The 21,746-nt window shown below is 35.8% G+C and overlaps 1 protein-coding gene across 16 annotated transcripts in view; it reads right to left on the reverse strand.

Moving 5' to 3' along the window:
* LOC141387016 (uncharacterized) overlaps positions 1 to 21,746 on the reverse strand; it is a 190,010-nt gene that overhangs the window by 146,261 nt on the left and 22,003 nt on the right. For 3 of the 16 annotated variants that reach the window (XM_073956083.1, XM_073956079.1, XM_073956069.1), the window contains exon 1: positions 21,297 to 21,429. The exons of 2 other annotated variants lie outside the window; for them this stretch is intronic. The gene's annotated coding sequence lies outside the window, so the exon portion shown is untranslated. Of the gene's footprint in view, positions 1 to 19,468; positions 19,654 to 21,188; positions 21,430 to 21,746 lie in introns of those variants that run through there. 11 more of the 16 variants (XM_073956080.1, XM_073956077.1, XM_073956070.1 and 8 more) reach the window with 8 other exon arrangements.

Consider the following 21,746-nt stretch of genomic DNA (forward strand, 5'->3'; position numbering starts at 1 on the left):
TAGTACGGTATCTCCCGATTTCCGGTATTTTGAAGGTTGTGGTCTCAATATAACGCCAAAATGGCTGAAATTTGGTATTCTTTCTTGGGGTAAACAACTATCCAACTAAAATTTGTCGCTTTAGGTTCAGGCCTTCATATGGCTACCATAGAACGATACATCCCGATTTTCGGTATTTTGAAGGTTGAGGCTGTGGTTATACACTTTCCTATTTTATTGACTTGTCTGAACAGAATTTTAAACAGAAAAATTGTACTTACATACAAACCTATTTTGTACCTATTATTGAAACATTTGTTGCATAATTTTGCATATGTCATATATATGTTTCGATTGCAATTTAATCAGAAGCCAAAAAAATGTCTAGTCCCAAAAAATTGAGAAGAATCGGACCAAAAATAGTGTTTGCATAAAATTCCGCTGTCTAGTCATCAACTAAGAAGTCCAAACCCAGAGCGTAGATTTTCCCAAGGAGGTGTGATATCTTCGGAACTGTTAAACCTCTACCTTTCTGCAATTCCACGCCCTCCCGGCGGCATTGATTTAAGCGGATGATTGTACACTAATGGCGTCAGGTCCCAACATTTTTAAAATGTGTGACAGGCAAAACGCCTATCTCATTGACAATGAACGCAAACAGACAAAACGATTCCCGTACAAATCACACAAAGTCACAAACGTTTCAGTTTCTCTGAATCGTTTCGCTCTCAAAACAAAACCACAAACTTTTCAATGCAAAAATACGTAAATCGTACGATTACTGAAATGTACTTCGGCTATGTTTTGTCGAGTTGTTTCATTCACCCCCGAAACAAAAAGAATTTTCGGCAACCATTTGCTGTGCGAAATGATCAATGCCACACTCAGCCACACACATTTGATTGCTTCACAGCTCTATCAGCCAATATCAACATACTTGGAACATACTACAATTGATGTTTTCAACCACCAATCGAATCATTCATTGAATCGTTCATGTGTTTTGAACTTTTACGTTTTCTATCTGTAGTTGTGTAATTGAGAACTTTTGGCTATTGGTTTTGTTCGCACTCACGAATGTAAACAAAACGAAACAAAACAGCGAGTTCGGTTAACGTGGGTTATGTTTCGTTTTGAATTGTTCCTATGGAAAATACGAAACGAAACTATTGTACATGTTTCATAAAGTATTTTTACGTGCGCTGCTCATTTATCTTGTATAGTTCTTCCACGCGAGGAATATGAAAATATCCACCACTAAGTCTACAGCCACACTTTTCACCACATGGACGGCGCAAATGAAGCTCTCACGGAATGTGCAGGTCGACGGTTCAATTATTCCGACCACAAAATACCCCAAAGTCCTGGGGGTCACATTCGATAGCATGTATAGGTCGTCGGAGCATGCCACAGTTATCTGCGATAAGTTGAGAGGCAGGAACGACGTCCTCAAGTCCCTAGCCGGCCGCACTTGGGATGCGGATAAAGAAACCTTGTTGACCATATACAACGCGATAGGTCGATCTGTGGTAAACTATGCGGCGCCAGCGTGGTTTGCTAACGTAAGTGCTACGCATTGTGATAACTTGCAAATGCAGCCCTAAGAACAGCTACAGGGTGTCACCTCATGAGATATAAAAGAGAAGCCCTATATCAACGTTCATATCAGTCAGGTTTGAGAGATATTCACACTGTGTGGTCGCTGAGACTCTAGAAGCTTATAGTGCGAATATCGTCCTCGAAGATCATCCACCACCCATGGCAGCGGAAGAGCAACAGCTGCCAAGGCAAACGAGAGTCGTGTTGGCACAACTGAGATCTGGTTGATGCAGCCGCCTCAATTCTTATTGGGCCAAGATTGAAATTGATGGCACGCGGAATATCTGCACAGCATGCGGCACCGGTCCGCATACTACGCAGCACCCAGTCAACCCGACTTACCTGACCCCACTCTCACTTTGGACTAATCCTATTCAGGTGGCGTCCTTTCTGAACTTGGAGCTGGAGGCAGAGCCGAATCAATAAAATGAAAACATACACATACATGTAGAAGCTGCTACAACAACAACAAGTCCCACTTTTTTAAATATGTTACAAATCAATGGAAATAGCAGATGTTAAGCATAACGAAGCTTTGATCTTCTTGGAAAGCAAGTGTTTAGATTAAAAGGATTCATATTGATATCTTTAGATTCATCATTTGAATGAACGGCACACATGCAATATTAAATGTACGATGGCACATAAAAATTCCCTAGAAGCTTTACATCGATTCTTGAAGGATTTAAGAAGCAATTCACGTTTAGATTTCAGATAAACCCTTCCAGTTATACTATTCCAGCAGATGAAATAAATGCATGCCTCAGGTCATCAATTCTTTGGCGGTATGTTAAAATTGCGTATCGACACTAACATTTCTGTAGATTTTTTATTTTTAGTCACTTGCAGATCCCGACCAATTAGCGATGCAACAAAAATATAATTAACTTAAGAAAAAGTAACATAAAACTTTTTCAAGGGACAGCAACGAGGACCGGGTCGGCTAGTTAAATATATTATTAAAGCTGCACAACGAATAAACTTCTTCCAAGCAGCGGAATCAAAAGCATTATATTCAACGTACTCATAATACATTTTGGTACAGGGACTGTAAACCTCAAGAGACACAAACTGGCTGGTAGATTGAAATTTTTCATAGGTAGGTATTTAGTGCTGATTACGGGAATGTATAATTTTCTTGGGGGACGTACTGTATCAGATAAAACATTTGCAACTAACGCATAAAATTCAGGTTTAGCGCTACAATATTTGTAAATTCCAATTTTTGCTTTCAGCTTTAAAATTCTTTTCGTTATCTTATAACGGTGTCCCACTTTAAATAGCGAACTTGAATAAAATTCCCATATTTTAGCAAGACAAAACAATTGCAGCTCACTCTATAGAAAATAACCAATTTGTGAATACTTGTTGGATAGGTATTTTCTTTATTCTTCCAACTTATCTTAGAAAGTTGGAAGAATAAAGTTTTTGCTAATTAATATAAGTTTAAGCTACTTTCGGATCGCTACCAATTTTTTTTCCACTGATAGGTCTCGTTTGCACTTGTCAATAGGAGAAAGTTTTAAAGGCCTATTTAGAAAAAAGTATATAATTTAAAAGAACATTTTGTTCCCGTTCCCGTGATTTGCACCTGTCCATAGATGAAAGTCTTAAATACCCGATTAAAGATACATATATTGTTCCCTTCCCGAGACAGGCACCTGTCCATAGCAGAAAGTCCCTATTTAGAAATAATGTTACCCATATTATACGTCCAAAAATAACGAAGTTATATAGAAAGGTGTATTCGGAACTTCAGAGGCCTATATATCGGGAAGTATGGACCATCGCAATGAATGTTGGTCACATAATTAGCACGCCCCCTAACATAATACAATTTGTCCATAAAAACTGGTTTGAAAAGTTACATTAATAATGAATAAACTTTAAACATATGTACATTCTTCATGTATTAAACCCGAATATGCCACCAATGTTGATAAAAGAAAAAAGAAAAATACGTATGTTTCCCGTCTACATATGGGTCACATCATCTTAACACATCAACATCTTCTAAACAATGCGCTCGTCAATAAATGTCCGAAGTGCGGAAATATTCAACAACTATATGTGAACAACAATGGAATTAAAGTCACCATTGGCCATTATAGACAATGCAATCTTATTTACATTGTATTTTCTACATTTTACTATAATAAATAACACTGTGCAGCAGCATTTTTGGGGGGTGGAAAATTTCATTTGGAGATGAAAGCCCTTGATGAATATACTAAGAACCCAAAAGGAATTTTTCGCCATAGGTCAAGTTTCTGAGATATCGCGCCATGAAGTTTTTGATTTTTTCCCTATAATACTTGGGAAAATAGCTCCATATCTATGTTTGGCGTTGTTGTAGCTTCGTTTTGAGGTGACATGTCTTCAGTGAAATCGATTGGCGAAACTTTTTGTAGAACATTTCATTCTTCTAACTCAATGCCTTTCATGTCCTTTTCGTCCTTTATTTCTTGAACCGCAGTGACGTTCTTCTCCGTTGCCATAAGGAATCCTGTCCACTAACCTATCCTGGGAAGAAATCTCAGCCAGTGTGGTGGAACAAGGAACTTGGCGAGCTTAGAAAAACTACCAGGCGACTGTATAACAGGGCTCATGAGACTAAACTCGACATTGATTGGGACTCCTACAAGGTGAGTTTCAATAAATACAAGAGTGAGATCAAGCGAGCTAAGAAAATGGCATCTCTGAAATGGCGAACGTGTAAACTTTTGATTGTCGCGGAAAATTTGATTAAATAATTAAAATAATTGCTAATAGTAGTTGAAATATCCTAATTGTTATTGAATCAGCTGAACTGAGAACTGGTTTATTGGAGTTTTTGTTGTTTATTTAATAATATCATTAAATAACACATATTGCTGTCTCAGCCATCTGTGTCGTTGGATCTTAAAAGAAGAAGCAAACAAATAACATAACAAAAAGGAAAACGGAGAAATATTAACATCAAGTTAACTGTTTGGAATCCAGACACTAACTAAACGTTCACATATTATTGTTTAGTTGTAAACACAGTCTGGAATTAATTTGGAAGCTGTGAAATTTTGTGGTTCCAATAAAGTAATTGAGTATTATATTGCTAGTACTGCTTTTACTTGTTATTGCTGTTTACTTACATTAACTGATTATGGCTCCCAAGAAGAAAGTGTATAAGTGCCCAATATGCAATATGACTGTTACTAGTTACAGTATTGGTTGCTCAGTTTGTGATGATTTTTTTCACAGTCAGTGCTTAAAAATCACAAAAGAGCAACATGCATTCTTATATAAGAATAAAAAATTTTCTTTTAAATGCTCGAAGTGCATGAAATCAAAAAACGTCACTTCTGAAAATAATACTGTACTAAATGATATAAGTAACCAAAGTAGTAACGATTTATCTGTTGCGTCAGCTACTTGTAGTAATATGAATATGAGTAGTGAATTGCGTAAATGCTTCTCTGACCTTAGCGCATCACTAGAGAAACAGCAGGAGAGCTTTAAGATGGAACTGCATGAACAGATGAAAATTTTTGAAGAAAAAATATTACGTATTATTGATGAACTTCGAGAAGAAATGAACACTAAATTCATGAAGCTGGACCAAGAGCTTAAAAATTGTTATGATATGGCTAACCGTTTAGATACCTGTCGACGCAATGAGATTCGCGAATTACATATGCAACAAGACATAATGCAAAGAAGGCTTAACAGATCAAATATTGTGGTAAATGGATTACCAGATGGCATCAAAGACCTCAGACAACCCATAGTAAAAATTGCTTCTTTGTGTGGTTTAGAATTGAGCCCATTTGACATACAACATTGTTGCTATTTTCTAAATGGGAAAGCTGTTTTAATAAAGTTCAACTGTGTATACACTCGAGACACTTTGATGGCTAGATATCACAGTGGAGTTCGTCTATATTTATGTGATATTACGGGGGATGATTCACGAAACAGAGTTTTTCTAAATGATCACCTTAATGCTACATCTTCAAAGCTAATATACCTTTGTAAAAAACTTAAATCTGCTGGAAAAATACAATACTATAAGCTGTTTAATGCAGATAAACCAAAAGTAGACGTTATTATGCCTGATGGTTCTAATAAAGAAATGGACATAGATCAGTGTGCGCAGTTTTTGGACGGAATGGACTCGTCAACTCCTGTATTGGCTACTTGATTATTATTATTTTGTATGCATATATATTTTTTAGTTTTATGTGTATATTACACTATATGTTTTTTAAATGTATGTTGTCACTTTTTTGTATACTAAAGTGCACACCAACTGATGTCATACACGTGGAAAACATAAGGTGTAATATGACCATTAGCTTTAATGTTTTAATTTAAATCAGATTTTCCGTTACCTAAACTCTTAAAATGAATATTGTCAGAGATAATTGTTATTTAAAGTCTATATTGACCAATCATAGGGATAACCTTAACATTGGTCACTTCAATTGCCAAAGTTTCAAGATCAACAAAAGTTCTTTCAAAATTAATGAGATAAGGGATATTTTGGAAGGAAATTATTTAGATTGCGTTGGAGTTAGCGAGACATGGTTAAAACCATACATGTCTTATAATGCTGTAAATATACCCGGATATATTTGTCACAGAAGTGACCGCCCTAATGGCAGAGGTGGTGGCGTTGCCTTATATATTTCACAAAATATCAGACACAAAATTGTTTACAGAAGCACTTTGTATGGAGAAATAGAATGCATTTTTGCTGAATTAATTATTGGTAGGAAAAAGGTTTTGGTTGGTACAATTTATCTTCCTCATGGAGAGTTTATGGGTGTAGAAGAGCATTTATCTGATTTGATAATAAGATATGTATAACGATGTTGTGTTAATGGGTGACTTTAATAATAATTTATTTAATTTGCAAAAATCACTTCGGGTGAGGAATATTTGTAGAAACATGAATTTATCTGTTTTTCACAATTCGATACCTACCCATTATGATGTTGTGCATAATTCAACATCTCTTATTGATTATTTTCTTCTGTCCTCTATAGACAATCTTAGACTTTCAGGTCAATTCCAGTGCCCAGGTATTTCCCACCATGCTTTTATTTTCGTATCATTAACTATTCCGAAATGTAATAATACTCTGTTTTTTGAATATGTGGACTACAACGCATTATCTGATAGTGACATTGAAGAATTAATTATGGCGTGTAACTTTTCCGATATGTATTCAACGAACAATGTTGATTTACAATTGAATGTGTTTTATTCGAATTTATTCAATATCAATTCTGCGTTTCCGGTTCGAAGACGTAAAATATGTTACAAAAGAAAGGATTCCTGGTTCAATGATTCAGAAATTAAGCGATGCTTATCTCTCAGAAACCTGGCTTGGAATAATTATAATTTACATCCTTCTGCTGATAATTGGAAAGCTTTTTGTAGGTTGAGAAACAAGTCCAAACGGGTTATTAGGAGGATTAAAGCTCAAGTCCATGCTAGACTATTTGATGATAAAACTACAGCTGAATTATGGGGACCCAGCAAAAAAAAAATGGAAGTGGTGCAAGTTGGAGTGAGGATTTCATTACATGCATGGATGCGCTTCCAGTGGACTAATGAAAAAGGCAATCCTTTTCCTCACATTTGGATTACATCCAACAAGCATTTTTATGTATAAACGATAAAAAATTCAATTTTCATTCAACAAATGAAATTAAAGTAATACGGCGTTTATATTATAGTTTTTTGCAGGGTTAACCTTCTTTATGAGGATTTGTTTGAAGTATATACAATGGAAATGACATTTGAAACCCAGACCCACTGGGTTAACCTTGTTATATATAAACGGCCTATAAGAATAAAATTAAAATGTCTTATTAATGGCCTGTTCCCGTACTTTACAAAGTGGTAAAAGTCGTAAACGATTTTCATACAAATTTTGTGTACGGGAACGCAAAACTCGTAAAAGTGGTAAAAATTTTAAAAATGGAGTGCTTCCTAGCTGCGTGCTGCGGAAGCAAAATGGAGTGCTTCCTAACTGCGTGCTGCGGAAGCAAAATGGAGTGCTTCCTTTCTGCGCGCTCCCTTGTAAAATTCACTGAGGAATTCATAGAAAAAGAAGCACTTCGTGACACTTGCACCAGTGATTTAACTGCTATTAAAAAAATATGGTGTGGGAAAAGAAAAAGATGTAATAGATATTGACGTAAATGACCTTAATGACTCATTTCGTTCATTTCAAAACGTAGAACCAACAAATTCTTCAATTACTTCCAGTTTTGATGGGCAATTTTCTTTTCGTTTGGTAGATGTATATGATTTAAGGAATTCGTTTTCTCGTATTAAATCCAAGGCAGTAGGATCAGATGGTCTAACATTAAAATTTATAAAAATTATTTGGCCCTATGTTGAATCACATATACTACATCTGGTTAACACCATTTTAATGTCATCAACATATCCGTCATTGTGGAAAATAGGCAAAATCATTCCCATTCGTAAGAATGATTTCTCTGACGCGTTTAGACACATTTCGATGATGCCTATTTTATCTAAAATGGTTGAATATCTTATGAAGTCTCAAATTCTAGAACATCTCACTTCCTTGTCTATACTCCATGACTGCCAATTAGGGTTTAGGAGAAATCGGAGTACAACATCGCTTCTAATTGGTCTAACCGACAACATTAGAAATGTACTTAGCAATCATGGCTGCTGTGTTCTTCTTTCCATTGATATGGAAAAGGCATTTGACAGAATTGACCACACAGTTCTTGTTAATAAACTTTGCACATATTTTGAATTTTCCCAATCTGCAGGTCGCTTAATGGGATCTTATCTTACTAATAGATTTCAATATGTTTCGTGTAATGGTAACAATTCAGATCTTTTGCCAGTTTTGAGTGGGGTACCTCAAGGGTCAGTACTTGGACCGTTACTTTTTATAATGTTTATTAATGATCTATTTCCAATAATATCGAGTTCTAATTGTATTCCTTTTGGATTTGCTGATGATATACAGCTCCTTATTAAATCTGATATGGGATATTGTGATGTTTTGCAGTGTGTCATTGACTCGTCAACGGCTATTTTAACCAATTGGTTATACCAAAATAAGCTGACCATAAATACATCTAAAACAAAGGCAATGCAATTTGGCTTGGGAATAAATGCTAATATATCGGTTAAATTTGGTCACAATGATATTGATTTTGTAAATAGTATTAAATGTCTTGGTCTCATTTTGGATAGACATTTAAACTTTGAGGAACACATAAATTCACTTGTTTCGAAAATAAATTTTCTTCTCAGAAAACTATATAATTTGGAACTAAATTTGCATTTGAGCATAAGAAAAAAATTAGTTCATGCTATCATTATGCCCATTTTAATGTATTGTGTAGAAATTTATTCAGGCACAAATGCTAGTTATATGAAAAAAGTAGAATTAGTTTTCAATAGGGTAATTAGGTACATATATTCCTTACATATTCGCCAACATGTAACAACTCATGTTATTAATTTTCTTGGATGCAGTTTGTCTCACTTTATTGACATACGCAATATGATGCATTTCCACAAAACTATTCGACTTCAATGTCCTCTTTTTCTGGTTAGATTGTTTGTGTTTTCTAAGTTTATAAGAAATCCGCAACTAGTTTATCCGAAATTAACTCCAATTTTGGAGCGTTCTTTCCACATAAGAGTTGCTAGGATATATAACTCCCTCCCACCTTGTTTAAAAATATTTAATTCATCTCAACTTTCATACCGTCAAAATCTTCTCCAACACATGCACTCACTTGAGTCACATTTATTGTGAGCTATATAATTATTCTTGATCTTTTCCATACTGTACAACTTTGTTTTACAAGACTTTACAAAGCAATTTTGTGTTTCTTGTTTGTGAAATATTTTATGTGTCGATATTAAAGAAAAGTTTATGAGTTTTAATAGGAGTCATCTCTAAATATATTTAAAGTTTTCTCCCAAAATATTCTTTAATTACTTTTTTTTTGAATTTTACACAATTTTGAGTGAATTTTACACAATGTAAATGAATTTATTAATTAGTAACATTTTTATAATGAAATTTACAGTTAGAGTAGTTGTCATTTAAATTTTTAGTTATTCATACTTTAAATTGTATTTAAATTGTTGGAGTCTAAAAATGTAGTTTTTATTCAATTTAATATTTTTATCCATATTATTATACGTTATTTAATCTTTTCAAACTATGTATTGATTGTAGTATACTAGCCACATATGGCCATTTGGCTTGGCTTTGAAATGAATAAAATTTAAAAAAAAAAAAAAAATCTTGGGTGAATTTTTGTGAGTCAGTAGAAGGAGTCAACGATGCAGCTAGGTTTCATAGGATACTTTCCAAGGACCCTAAATCCATTGGAAGTATCAAGAAGCAAGATGGTGCGTGGACTGACTCTGCTACCGAGACTCTTAACCTCCTGGCAGATACCCACTTTCCAGGCTGTAAGGATGCGGACACCGTCAATAATGAATGTGACGACCTCCAAATTCAAGAGCCTAGGGATTTGGATCTCATTGATAAGGTGGTTAACAGAAATAAGATTTAATGGGCTGTCAACACTTTCAAGCCATATAAGTCACCTGGACCGGACGGTATAACGCCGGCGATGCTTCAATTTGCAGCGCCACTTTTATATCAAATCCTGGAGGAGATCTATAGGGCGTGTTTGACACTCTCATTTGTACCGGGTCTGTGGAAAGAGGTAAAGGTTACTTACATTTCCAAAGCGGGGAAACCTAGTCACTCTGCACCAAAGGACTACAGACCCATTAGTTTATCATCCTTTCTCCTTAAGACTCTCGAGAGACTGATCGATTTGGAGATAAGGAGTCATGTAGACACCGCCTCTATAAGCAGCTCACAACACGCCTATATTAAAGGCAAATCTGTGGAGTCTGCCTTGCATGAGGTGGTTGGCTTCATTGAGAGGAATATGGAAAACTCAAACTTTACCTTGGCTGCCTTTCTGGACATAGAAGGAGCCTTTAATAACGTAGAACTTGAGTCCATAAAACTCTCACTTAAGAAAGTTAACACACCTGCGCCCCTATTCAGTAACTTTTTAACAACTTTACTCATTATTTATTTTACAACAATTTCATTTGTTTGTTTTGTAGTTGTTACAAAAACAAAGGAAATTTTAACAACTTTTCAATCGATAAAAGTTACAGAATAGGCCTACAGAACCCCTAACTTGCTGGATAAATAATATGCTAGAAAGCAGAATTATAAACTCCAGCATTGGGGAGATAAAAATTAGGAAAACAGTAACTAGAGGCACCCCCCAAGGAGGGGTGCTCTCACCGCTACTGTGGCTACTTGTTATAAACAATATTTTGACGGACCTGGACAATCAAGGTATAAAAGTTGTCGCCTATACGGACGACGTTGTACTACTGATTTCCGGTAAGTTTCCGTCAACCATTTCGGAGCTTATGCAAGGAGCATTATCGACGCTGTCGCGCTGGGCTAAGGCCAATGGCCTTGTAGTAAACCCAACCAAGACAGAACTGGTAATGTTCACGAGAAAGCGTAAGCTCGGCGTATTTGTACCACCAACATTGGATGGAGTGCAGCTTCAGCTCTCGCCTGAGGCAAAGTACCTCGGCACTATCCTGGACTGTCAATTGCGATGGAACAGGAATGCTGAGGAAAGGGCGAAGAAAGAATTGACTGCACTCTATTCATGCAAGAATTCCATTGGGAAAAGTTGGGGCCTAAGCCCATCGATTATACACTGGTTGTATAACACCGTGGTTAGAACCATTTTATCCTATGGTTTTCTTGTGTGGTGGCACTCACTGCGCCAAAAATCGACATCGGGTAGGCTCGATAAGGTACAAAGAGCAGCCTCGATCCTCATAACTGGAGCCACAAGGAGCACACCACAGGCTGCTCTGAACGCAATGCTGAACTTAAAACCGTTGAGTCTCAGCATTAAGTGTCAGGCAACTCGCAGTGCCCTTCGGCTGCATGAACAGGATCTCTGGCGCAGTTGTGCCTATGGGCATGGTTGTATCCTGAATGAATCAGGCATAAATGTGAACCAACGCGGAAAACTGAGCGACTATATATCACCAGTCCTGAGATTTGACGATATAGACGTCGTTATACCTAGTAGAGATGACTGGAACCGCAGTAACCCCCCTCTGGACGGTCTGGCTTTCTATACAGACGGCTCCAAGATGGCGGAAGGTACCGGGGCTGGCGTCTACTGTGAAAGGCTATCTCTTGAGTACACCTACAGGCTAGACAGCAACTGTAGTGTCTTCCAGGCTGAAATCTTCGCGATTTGGAAGGCAGCGGAATTGATAAAAAGTTTGGATGCAGAAATCTTTGAACCGGTGACTATCTTTGTGGATAGTCAAGCGGCTCTTAAAGCCATCAAATCCTGCAACATCAAATCCGTGTAGATCAGCCTTGGGAGCGCTAACTAACGGCTTCCGGCTATGCTGGGTAACAGGACACCGCGACTATCTGGGTAATGAAAGAACAGACGAATTAGCTAGGCGAGGATCGCAGTCCACAGACCTAGCTATCGCTGACTCTATCAAACCACCCATTTGTCATTTCTTTCAAAATTTTAAAACGCTCTCTGACGAAAGAGCCAGTGAATTGTGGCATAATGAACCTAGGTGCATTGTGGCAAGATCCATATGGCCGACTCTGTCAGTCAAAAGAACGAACTCTCTGCTGAACCTGAGTAAAGCTGAAGTTAGAGTAACGACGGGAGTCATTACTGGACACTGCTACATCAGGGCCCATACCAACAAATGGGATGAGGATGTTACTGACTACTGCAGACTCTGTGAGGACGAGGAGGAGTTAGAGACGATCGAGCACATCTTGTGTCGTTGTCCAGCAATGGCTGGTAGACGGCATAGGTTAGTAGGTGCTCACTTCCCACCGTGTCTAACTTTCTACTCAACTGTGGAGCCTGCTGTGATCTACAACATCATCAAAAATCTGAAGTGGCTGGGACAGCGCAACCTGAACGCGTAAATAAATTCAACTATTCTGCCTACCATTAAAAATAAATTTTTCTCCTACTCTAAAACTTTCACTCCACTTTTAAACGTTCTTGTAATCTACTCGTTCTTTCACTGCGCTAACAACTTTCTCTTTTATTTTTTTCCCTATCCTCCCTTTTATCACCTCTTTTTTCTCCTGTAGCTCTTTTCTAATGGATGATCACAATGGACCGGAAGGTCTCTGAGTGACGCAGTCACGATTAGTGACTGCACATCCCCTAACCTAACCTGAACCGTAGTGAAAGTACCGCAAGATGAGATTTTTCAGCATCCAAATATTCTACAAAAATGTTGCTCATAAGATTTTAGGTACGGTTCTCTTTGACAACTAATCGATTTGGTCCCGTTTTCATTGTCCTTTTTGACATTTAATCGGTTTTGGTTCATGTTTTGTTTTTCTGTATATTCGTCATTGGTTACTTATTGGTATGTAGACATAACAATTGATTATTGCTTATGTAGACATCTGGGGTGCTTCTGAAATATTTACCACAAATAGCTCTTGTAATGAAGAACACGTTAATAACAATTTTTCTTGGAGGATAGATCCGGATATCTCAATTTTTGAACCGGATATTCCGACATAAAAACCGATTTTTGAACCGGTTTTAAGTAACCGATTAAACTTATATGTATACCATTAAAAGCTTATAGATTTGTCAATCAGATTAAACTAATTCGCTTATGAACACTTTGTTAGTTGCAGTTCTACAACAAAAAAACCGTTTTTTAAATCGTTTTTAAGGAAAAATATCAGTACGCGAAAATATGGTGATCAAAGTCTGGGGGCGAACAATTCTTTTTGGCGATGAAAGTCGATGAATATAATATGACGAACCCGGAAGGACACTTATGCCGTAGGTCAAACTTCTGAGTTATAGCGAAATGAATTCATTCTTGACAAACTATACATACCTGCATGACAAAAAACCTTACGAAATTTGATCACGCCATTAGTCAGAAGTTTGACCTACGGCATAACTGTCCTTCGGGTTCGTAATATTATATTCATCGACTTTCATCGCCAAAAAGAATTGTTCGCCCCCAGACTTTGATCCCCATATTTTCGCATACTGATATTTTTCCTTAAAAACGATTAAAAACCGTTTTTTTTTTTTTTTGTTGTAGAACTGCAACTAACTTTGTTAGTTCATGAGCGAATTAATTTAATCTGATTGACAAATCTATAAGCTTTTTAATGGTATACATATAAGTTTAATCGGTTACTTAAAACAGGTTCAAAAATCGGTTTTTATGTCGGAATTTTCGGTTCAAAAATTGAGATATCCGGATCTATCCCCCAAGAAAATTTGTTGTTAACGTGTTCTTCATTACAAGATCTATTTGTGGAAAATATTTCAGAAGCACCCCAGATGTCTACATAAGCAATAATCAATTGTTAGGTCTACATACCAATAAGTAACCAATGACGAATATACAGAAAAACAAAACATAGTATATTTCTGAACCAAAACCAATTAAATGTCAAAAAGGACAATGAAAACGGGACAAAATCGAGTAGTAGTCAAAGAGAACCACACCTAAAATCTTCTGAACAACATTTTTGTAGAATATTTGGATGCTGAAAAATCTCATCTTGTGGTACTTTCACTACGGTTCAAGAAATAAAGGACGAAAAGGACATGAAAGGCATTGAGTTAGAAGAATGAAATGTTCTACAAAAAGTTTCACCAATCGATTTGACTGAAGAGATGTCACCTCAAAACGAAGCTACAACAACGCCAAACAGAGATATGGAGCTATTTTCCCAAGTATTATAGGGAAAAAATAAAAAACTTTATGGCGCGATATCTCAGAAACTTGACCTATGACGAAAATTTCCTGCTTTGATGTGTATATTTGTATACCGGGCTGTTTCGGTCAGATGTACATGAGATAAATAAAACTAATTTATTTCATTTTTACTCTACGTTTCGTTGGTTTGATTCCAACTTCATCAGGAGTCTTTATTGAAAATCCTAAGACAAAACATTCATTTTAGTTCCAAATCATATTTCGAATTTCTTAGTTTAAAGTTTTACTTACAATTAGTTTCTCTTACATAGTCGTGGTATTATTCTTAATTATAAAAAACTGGACTTCACAACACAAATTTTTGTATAAATAAAAATAATAATCACAAACTTAAATAAAAAAATAAAAATATTGCAGCAAAACCTTAAACTAAATCACAGAACGTCCTCTTCAAAATATTGCAACCGAGTATTGATATTTAGTATTATCCTTGTCTTCTTTTGTATTCATACATTCACACATTCTCTCTTGTATTCTTAGACTCTCAAGAGTATATCTCTTATTTTCGTTTTTCTCTCTATCAAGTATTCCTTTTGGCTTCTTAGTATACTCATCAAGGGCTTTCATCTCCAAAAGAAATTTTCCACCCCCCAGACTTTGAGTTCCATTTTGTGTCACAGTGTAATCATTATCCTTCCAAAAATAACGAGGTTATATACAAAGGATTTTTCGCAACTTCAGAGGTCCATATCTCGGGAAGTACGGTCTTCCGCAATATATGTAAATGTATATTTGTGATCAAATTTTTTCCACAGGTAGATCTTGTACCTGTGGAAAAAATTTGGTCCCGATCCGAGCTTAATGCTTAAAACCAACTTGCTCCGGTAAACAATTGCAACAAATCGATGTCTATTTCGATTATCCCATATAGCCATTACAAGAGTGTTTCATTTGCTGTTATAGAATACTACCCTTTTTATGTTGGTGTATTATTGATCTGTAACCAAACTACAAGAATCTACTAATTTTTAGTATTTTTTTGATATCATAAAGGAAAAGTAGGGAACAAGTCTGGTTTACGCGCGACCTGTCATTTGTTGTACTATCAAGGTTCATATCTCGAGAAGTAGGACTTCCCCCGATAATAAATAAAAAATAAATTGAAATTTTTGTGTTCAGGACAATATCGCCTATCTGTGATAAAAATTTCAAAGAAATCGAGGGCAGCGCCTAAACCCCTACTTAACCTCAAAATTTTCATATAAACTAATATTTTCCGAATGGACGGTCGTCTGCCAGAAATTACTCCTATGGATAGGTGCAAAGTCGGCCGCGCGAACTAAACTTTCTTATAAATTATAAGTTTGACGGATGGAGATTTAAGACTTGCACAGCTACGAAATTTTTTGGAATTTAAAGGCCTATATCCCGGGAATGGCATAAGACGGGAATACGTGCGCACACCTGATTTTTTCTCTAATTAGCCACCTTCGGCTACATATTTTTGGGACTTTAAAGGTCTACATCTCGGGAAGTATGGACTTCGCAGAGATGATATATTTTTGTGTTCAGGACAACCAGACCTGTCTATGGTAAAAATTTCAAAAAAAAAAATAGGGCGTGCGCACTCCCGATTTTGAAATGTACCACAGGTAGGTCTCGTTTTCCTGAACACAAAAATATGTATCAGCAAAAATTTCTAAAATCGACTTTTCCATTTCAAAAAATCAAAAAAAAAATTATACTACATCTTTGATTTTTGGTACATAGATTAAGACAAAAATAGTGATTCCAAATCTGTTTTCGTTACCAACTTTGATCGTTGCGCGCAAAAGATATGACCGTTTTAATTATGCTAATTAGAAAAAATTCTAAAAAAATCGCGGCTTAATATAGTAAGCTGTTATATCCTATTTTCGTTAACTGAATTCGCACCCTTTGCGATGATGCAAAAAAATCGAAAAGATTCAATGGATTCGCGAAAAATTAGATTTTTTAAATAATTTCACGTATTTACGAACATATTTTTGAAACAATAGCGCTTATACTTACAAAAAAATATATATAAAACAATTATAGCAGCATCCAGACATTGTGAGGAATAAAATTAAACCTAAGTCGTGAAATTTGGAGCTATAGTATTCATGTTATTTGCAAAAATACAAAGAAAATATGACGAAAAAAATAAAAATCATGTTATTCTAATTTTATTTTTTTATGGTTTTATAGGAAAGCTTGAAGAAAAAATGTTTGAGTTCATCGCCATTTTCGTCCAAATTTCACGCAATAATGAAGATATTCCGTTGCAAAAAATTTTTCGCTTATAGTTTTCCTATTGGCGAATATTTTTAGAACATTATATTAAATCACAAGGAATTCCAATTGTGGCATAACATTAAAATAATGTTATATTGAATATTACAACATTTGAAACGCATATAAACCGCGTAATAGTGAAATTGACATGATGCGCATCCGATTTTCCAACACAGCGAATCCATCCCTCTTATTTGGTGTACAGTTTGTGAAACTCTATTTGGCGGCCACGATGTAGCGTCTGTTGCATATTAAGGCGCAAAATACAGTTAGATGGTCCTAATTTCCACGAAGTTCACTTACATTTTATGCGCATCCGATTTCGATGATAACCTTTAAAAAATACATCATTTGATGTCGTTTCATTGTGATCCATCAAGAACCGTGGATGTAGCATCGCACTTAATTTTTAGAAAAAATCAATTGTATCTCTGGATTAGCGATAGTTTTGAAATTTATGTTTTTGCACATTTTAAACAGACATATATCTCTATTTATTTCAGCAAAAATTACACTTCCAAAACGCGTTTCAATGCGCGCAATTTTCAAAAACATTTTTTGCAGATTTTCGAAATTTGAGGGGTAGCATATCCGCCGATCTTGTGGACTGATTTGGACGCGTAATGGCTTATTAGATTCAGAACGTAAAAAACTAAGTTCACGCGGGTTTGACCGACAATTTAATGACAGTTGCAAATTTTGAATCAAAAAACAGGGTTTTTATAAAAATTTACGCACAAAAATTTCGACTTTAAGCTGACATTGTTGTGAACCTTCCAAGGCTACACGCCCGAATTATACATCAAAACAATGCGTAATCGCGAGTACCACAACCTCATGGTCAGTTTTTAAAGGAGTACACTTGCGCGTCCCGATTGGAACAAAAAATGCAAAAAACCCAATTTTTCAGTCTTCAAAATGTCAGCATCCGTCCCAAATCCCATGTTCAGCGCCTCAATTTCAAATTATCCTTTCAGAATGTTTAAATAATTCATCTTATCCTTAATTCCTTCGATAAAGACACGATTTCCTACACCGGAAGCACTCATGCAACGCCATACCAAAACAGAGTCTCCTCTGTGCTTTACTTTTGAAATTGTGTGTTTGGGGTCCAAGGCGGTATTTGCCCTTTGACATACCTTAATTGGTCCATATGACCAAAAATGGGCTGCCAATGAAAGCAATGAAGACAACTTTATTGTTTTGGTCATATGGACCAATTAAGGTATATCATAGGGCAAATACCGCCTTGGACCCTAAACACACAATTTCAACAGATGTATGAGTGCTTCCGGTGTAGGAAATCGTGTCTTTATCGAAGGAATTAAGGATAAGATGTATTATTTAAGAATTCTGAAAGGATAATTTGAAATTTAGGCGCTGAAAAAATGGGATTTGGGACAACATTCCAATTTTATCAATATATGAGCTTGAGCACAAATCACATATTTTTCCAGGAAAAAGTTGAGTTGACGTACTATGCTCAAAAAGAAAATTTAAATTATATGTTTTTTAGTAGCCGGCCTTCGGCCGTGGTTTTAAGACTTTCTCCTATGGACAGGTGCAAATCTAGGGCACGGGAACAACTTTTTTTAATTTAAAAATTTTCTCTTATCAGCTGGCCTTTAACAAAGGAATTTTTGGAACTTCAAAGGCCCATATCTTGGGAAGTGTGGACTTCCGCAACAAATGTTATATGTATTTGTGATCAGGGTGACGAGATCTACCTGTGATAAAAATTTCATTTCGATCCGAGCATAGTTGGCCAGCTCATATTATGCCTTTTTCCAAAATGGATGCTATGTAACTGTCCAAAAGTGATTCAAACACCTCCCCGATCCCCGGGTTTGAATCCTTTAGATAACTTATGGAGTATTTTAGTATTTTGGAGACAAATATAAAAAATCGTAACATCTAAAGTATAGGAACCTGAAATATGCCTTGCAAGAGGAATGGGAAAAAATTCCGATATCTTGCCACGAAAACTTAGTAAAATCTTTGCCAAAAAGGCTAAAAGCTGTAAAGGATAACAAAGGATGTCATACCAAGGGCTGAAACCCTATAAAATCCTTTTTGTTTCATGAAACTTTTAGAGTGCATACTTTTGTGAGATAGAAATCGATGTTGTTTAACAATTTTTATTTTTTTATCTAAAGTTACCTGAATTTCGTTAATTTTATTTTATTTAAGTTAAGTCCGGAAGTCCATACTTCCCGAGATATGGGCCTCTGAAATTCCGAATATTCCTTTGTGTGTAACTTCGCTATTTTTGAACGGATAATGATAATATGGATACTGCTGTATAGCTTAAGGAATATACTATAATATTTATACATTTTATTATAAATAGACGGTCTTCGGCCGAGGATTTAAGACTTTTTCTATGGACAGGTGCAAATCTAGGGAACGGCAACAAAATGTTCTTTAAAATCATACATTTTCTCTAAATAGGCAGCCTTCGGCCGGGGATTTAAGACTTTTTCTATGGACAGGTGCAAATCTAAGGAACGGGAACAAAATTTCCTTTAAAATCACAAAAGTTTTTCTAAATAGCCGGCCTTCGGCCGGGGATTTAGGACTTTCTCCTATGGACAGGTGCAAATCTAAGGAACGGGAACAAAATTTCCTTTAAAACCATACATTTTTGTCTAGTCGGCCTTTAACAAGGGAATTTTCGGAACTTCAGAGGCCCATATCTCGGGAAGTATGGACTTCCGCAATAAATGTTATATATATTTGTGATCAGGGTGACGAGACCTACCTGTGAAATAAATTTGGTCCGATCCGAGCTTAATGAAAACATTCAACTTAAGCCGACGATAGGTTTAGTTTAAAATTTAAACTAAACCTTTAAACTTTAAATCGAAAGTTTTTCATATATAGTAGGCCTTCGGCCGGGGATTTAAGACTTCCTCCTATGGACAGGAACAAATCTCGGCTCGGTTCCTTCAAAGCGAAATTTTTTATCATCGATTTGAAACCAGTCCATATATTCAACTTACAGTGACACAGAAAAGTATGCATACACCCTACAAAAATGCAGTTTTGGCTAAATCGTTGGGTTTTTTACAGCAACAACTGCACTGTGTGGCTCCTTGGTGACAAAATAACCATAATTACACAAATTTATTTTAATCTAATACGTATATTTAATACAATTAAAGAAATTCAATTTTCACAACACAGAAAAGTATACATACACCCCAAGGAAATACCAGTATTATCGTAAAATTTATGGAATTACTAGCAAAATTTATACATTTTTTAGTTTTGGCGAATGTCTCTGGGTGTCTGAGATATATTTTAGAGAAAAGACAATAATTTTTGGTGGTCAAATGCCGTTACTTAGGGTCAAATTTCATATATACCTCGTTAAAGCTGACCCTTGCTTAATTTTGTGCGTTTTTAGGTATTGTACTTTATAAAAAGCACAAAATTCGTATCAGATGGCAAATCTTGTGACCCTAGAAAGCTTTGAAGTTGTTTTTGTGCATAATATACCTTACTGAACGTCGATAAATGCACGTTTTCCCTCAGATTTCTCAGGAAGTGAATGCAAATTACATATAGATGGCCTTGAATTGCCTTGTAATATTGTCGGATACAATGCTTTGGCATCAATTGATTCAGAAATGTACAATTATACGAAACGTTTCGCGCCTATAGTAACGGTAATGATCGTAATACGAAAACGACGTTGTTCACAGTACAAATTTCATGGTTTTTTGGTAGTGCTTATATTTTGTTGCTTTAGAAGCTTTGGGAACAGGTTTGTAACAAAATATGTCACATTTCTGATTCAATTAATGCCCAAGGATTGTATCAGACCATATTGCAAAGCAATTCAATGCATTTTGTATGTAATTTGCGCCACGAATTCCGCGGAATATATTAACTGCCTGAGAAATTTGAGGAAAAACGTGCATTAATCGACGTTCAGGAAGGTATATTATGTACAAAAACAACTTCAAAGCTTTCTAGGGTTTTAAGATTTGCCATCTGATACGAATTTCGTGCTTTTTATAAAGTACAATACGTAAAAACGCACAGAATTAAGCAAGGGTCAGCTTTAACGAGGTATATATGAAATTTGACCCTAAGTAACGGCATTTGACCTCCAAAAATTATTGTCTTTTCTCTAAAATATATCTCAGACATCCAGAGACATTCGCCAAAACTATAAAATGTATAAAATTTGCTATTAATTCCATAAATTTTACTATAATTCTCGTATATCCTTGGGGTGTATGTATACTTTTCTGTGTTGTGAAAACTGAATCTCTTTAATTGTATTAAATATACGTATTAGATTAAAATAAATTTGTGCAATTATGGTTATTTTGTCACCAAGGAGCCACACAGTGCAGTTGTTGCTGTAAAAACCCAACGATTTAGCCTAAACTGCATTTTTGTAGGGTGTATGTATACTTTCCTGTGCCACTGTATACCGCTGAGCGCACTCAACTCAATTAAACACATACAAAAGCAACGTTTGGTTTTTACATCCACTGCTGCAAGCCAATGCAATCCTCACATTTTATTAAATAGAATACAATAATAATTTCTAAATTCAATGTCTTTTCACTCACGCCTTTTAAACATAAAAAATTAACTCCACAGATCAACACAGATCAATAAAATATGTTTTTGTTTGCGGTTCCTAACTAGAGTTGTGTAGTTCGGGAACGAACTAGTTCAAAAGGGTTATTCCTAGAAAAGAACGATCGGAACCAAGGCACATATACAAGGCACTTGCAAAGTAGAGCTGGCAAAAAATCGATGGCACTATAGATAAAATCGATTATTTTTTAAAAATTAAATATCGATAGATAGTTTTGACTATCGATATTAAGTGGGGTTCAGACGATCAGTTTTGACTGACAGCTTTGCTCAAATAATCGGTTGCTTGCCAGTGTGGTCGTTCATTTTTGTCAGTCATCAGGCAACCACAAAATTTTTTGTGGATGTTGGACAGTCAGCTGTTGGTTGTTTGTTTGTTTGGCCGTGTGAACGAAACAACGTCAGTCAAGGAATAAATT

Source organism: Musca autumnalis, unplaced genomic scaffold, assembly GCF_047663935.1.
Source record: "Musca autumnalis isolate F117 unplaced genomic scaffold, ASM4766393v1 scaffold_5, whole genome shotgun sequence".
In the NCBI taxonomy this organism is placed as follows: Eukaryota; Metazoa; Arthropoda; class Insecta; order Diptera; family Muscidae; genus Musca; species Musca autumnalis.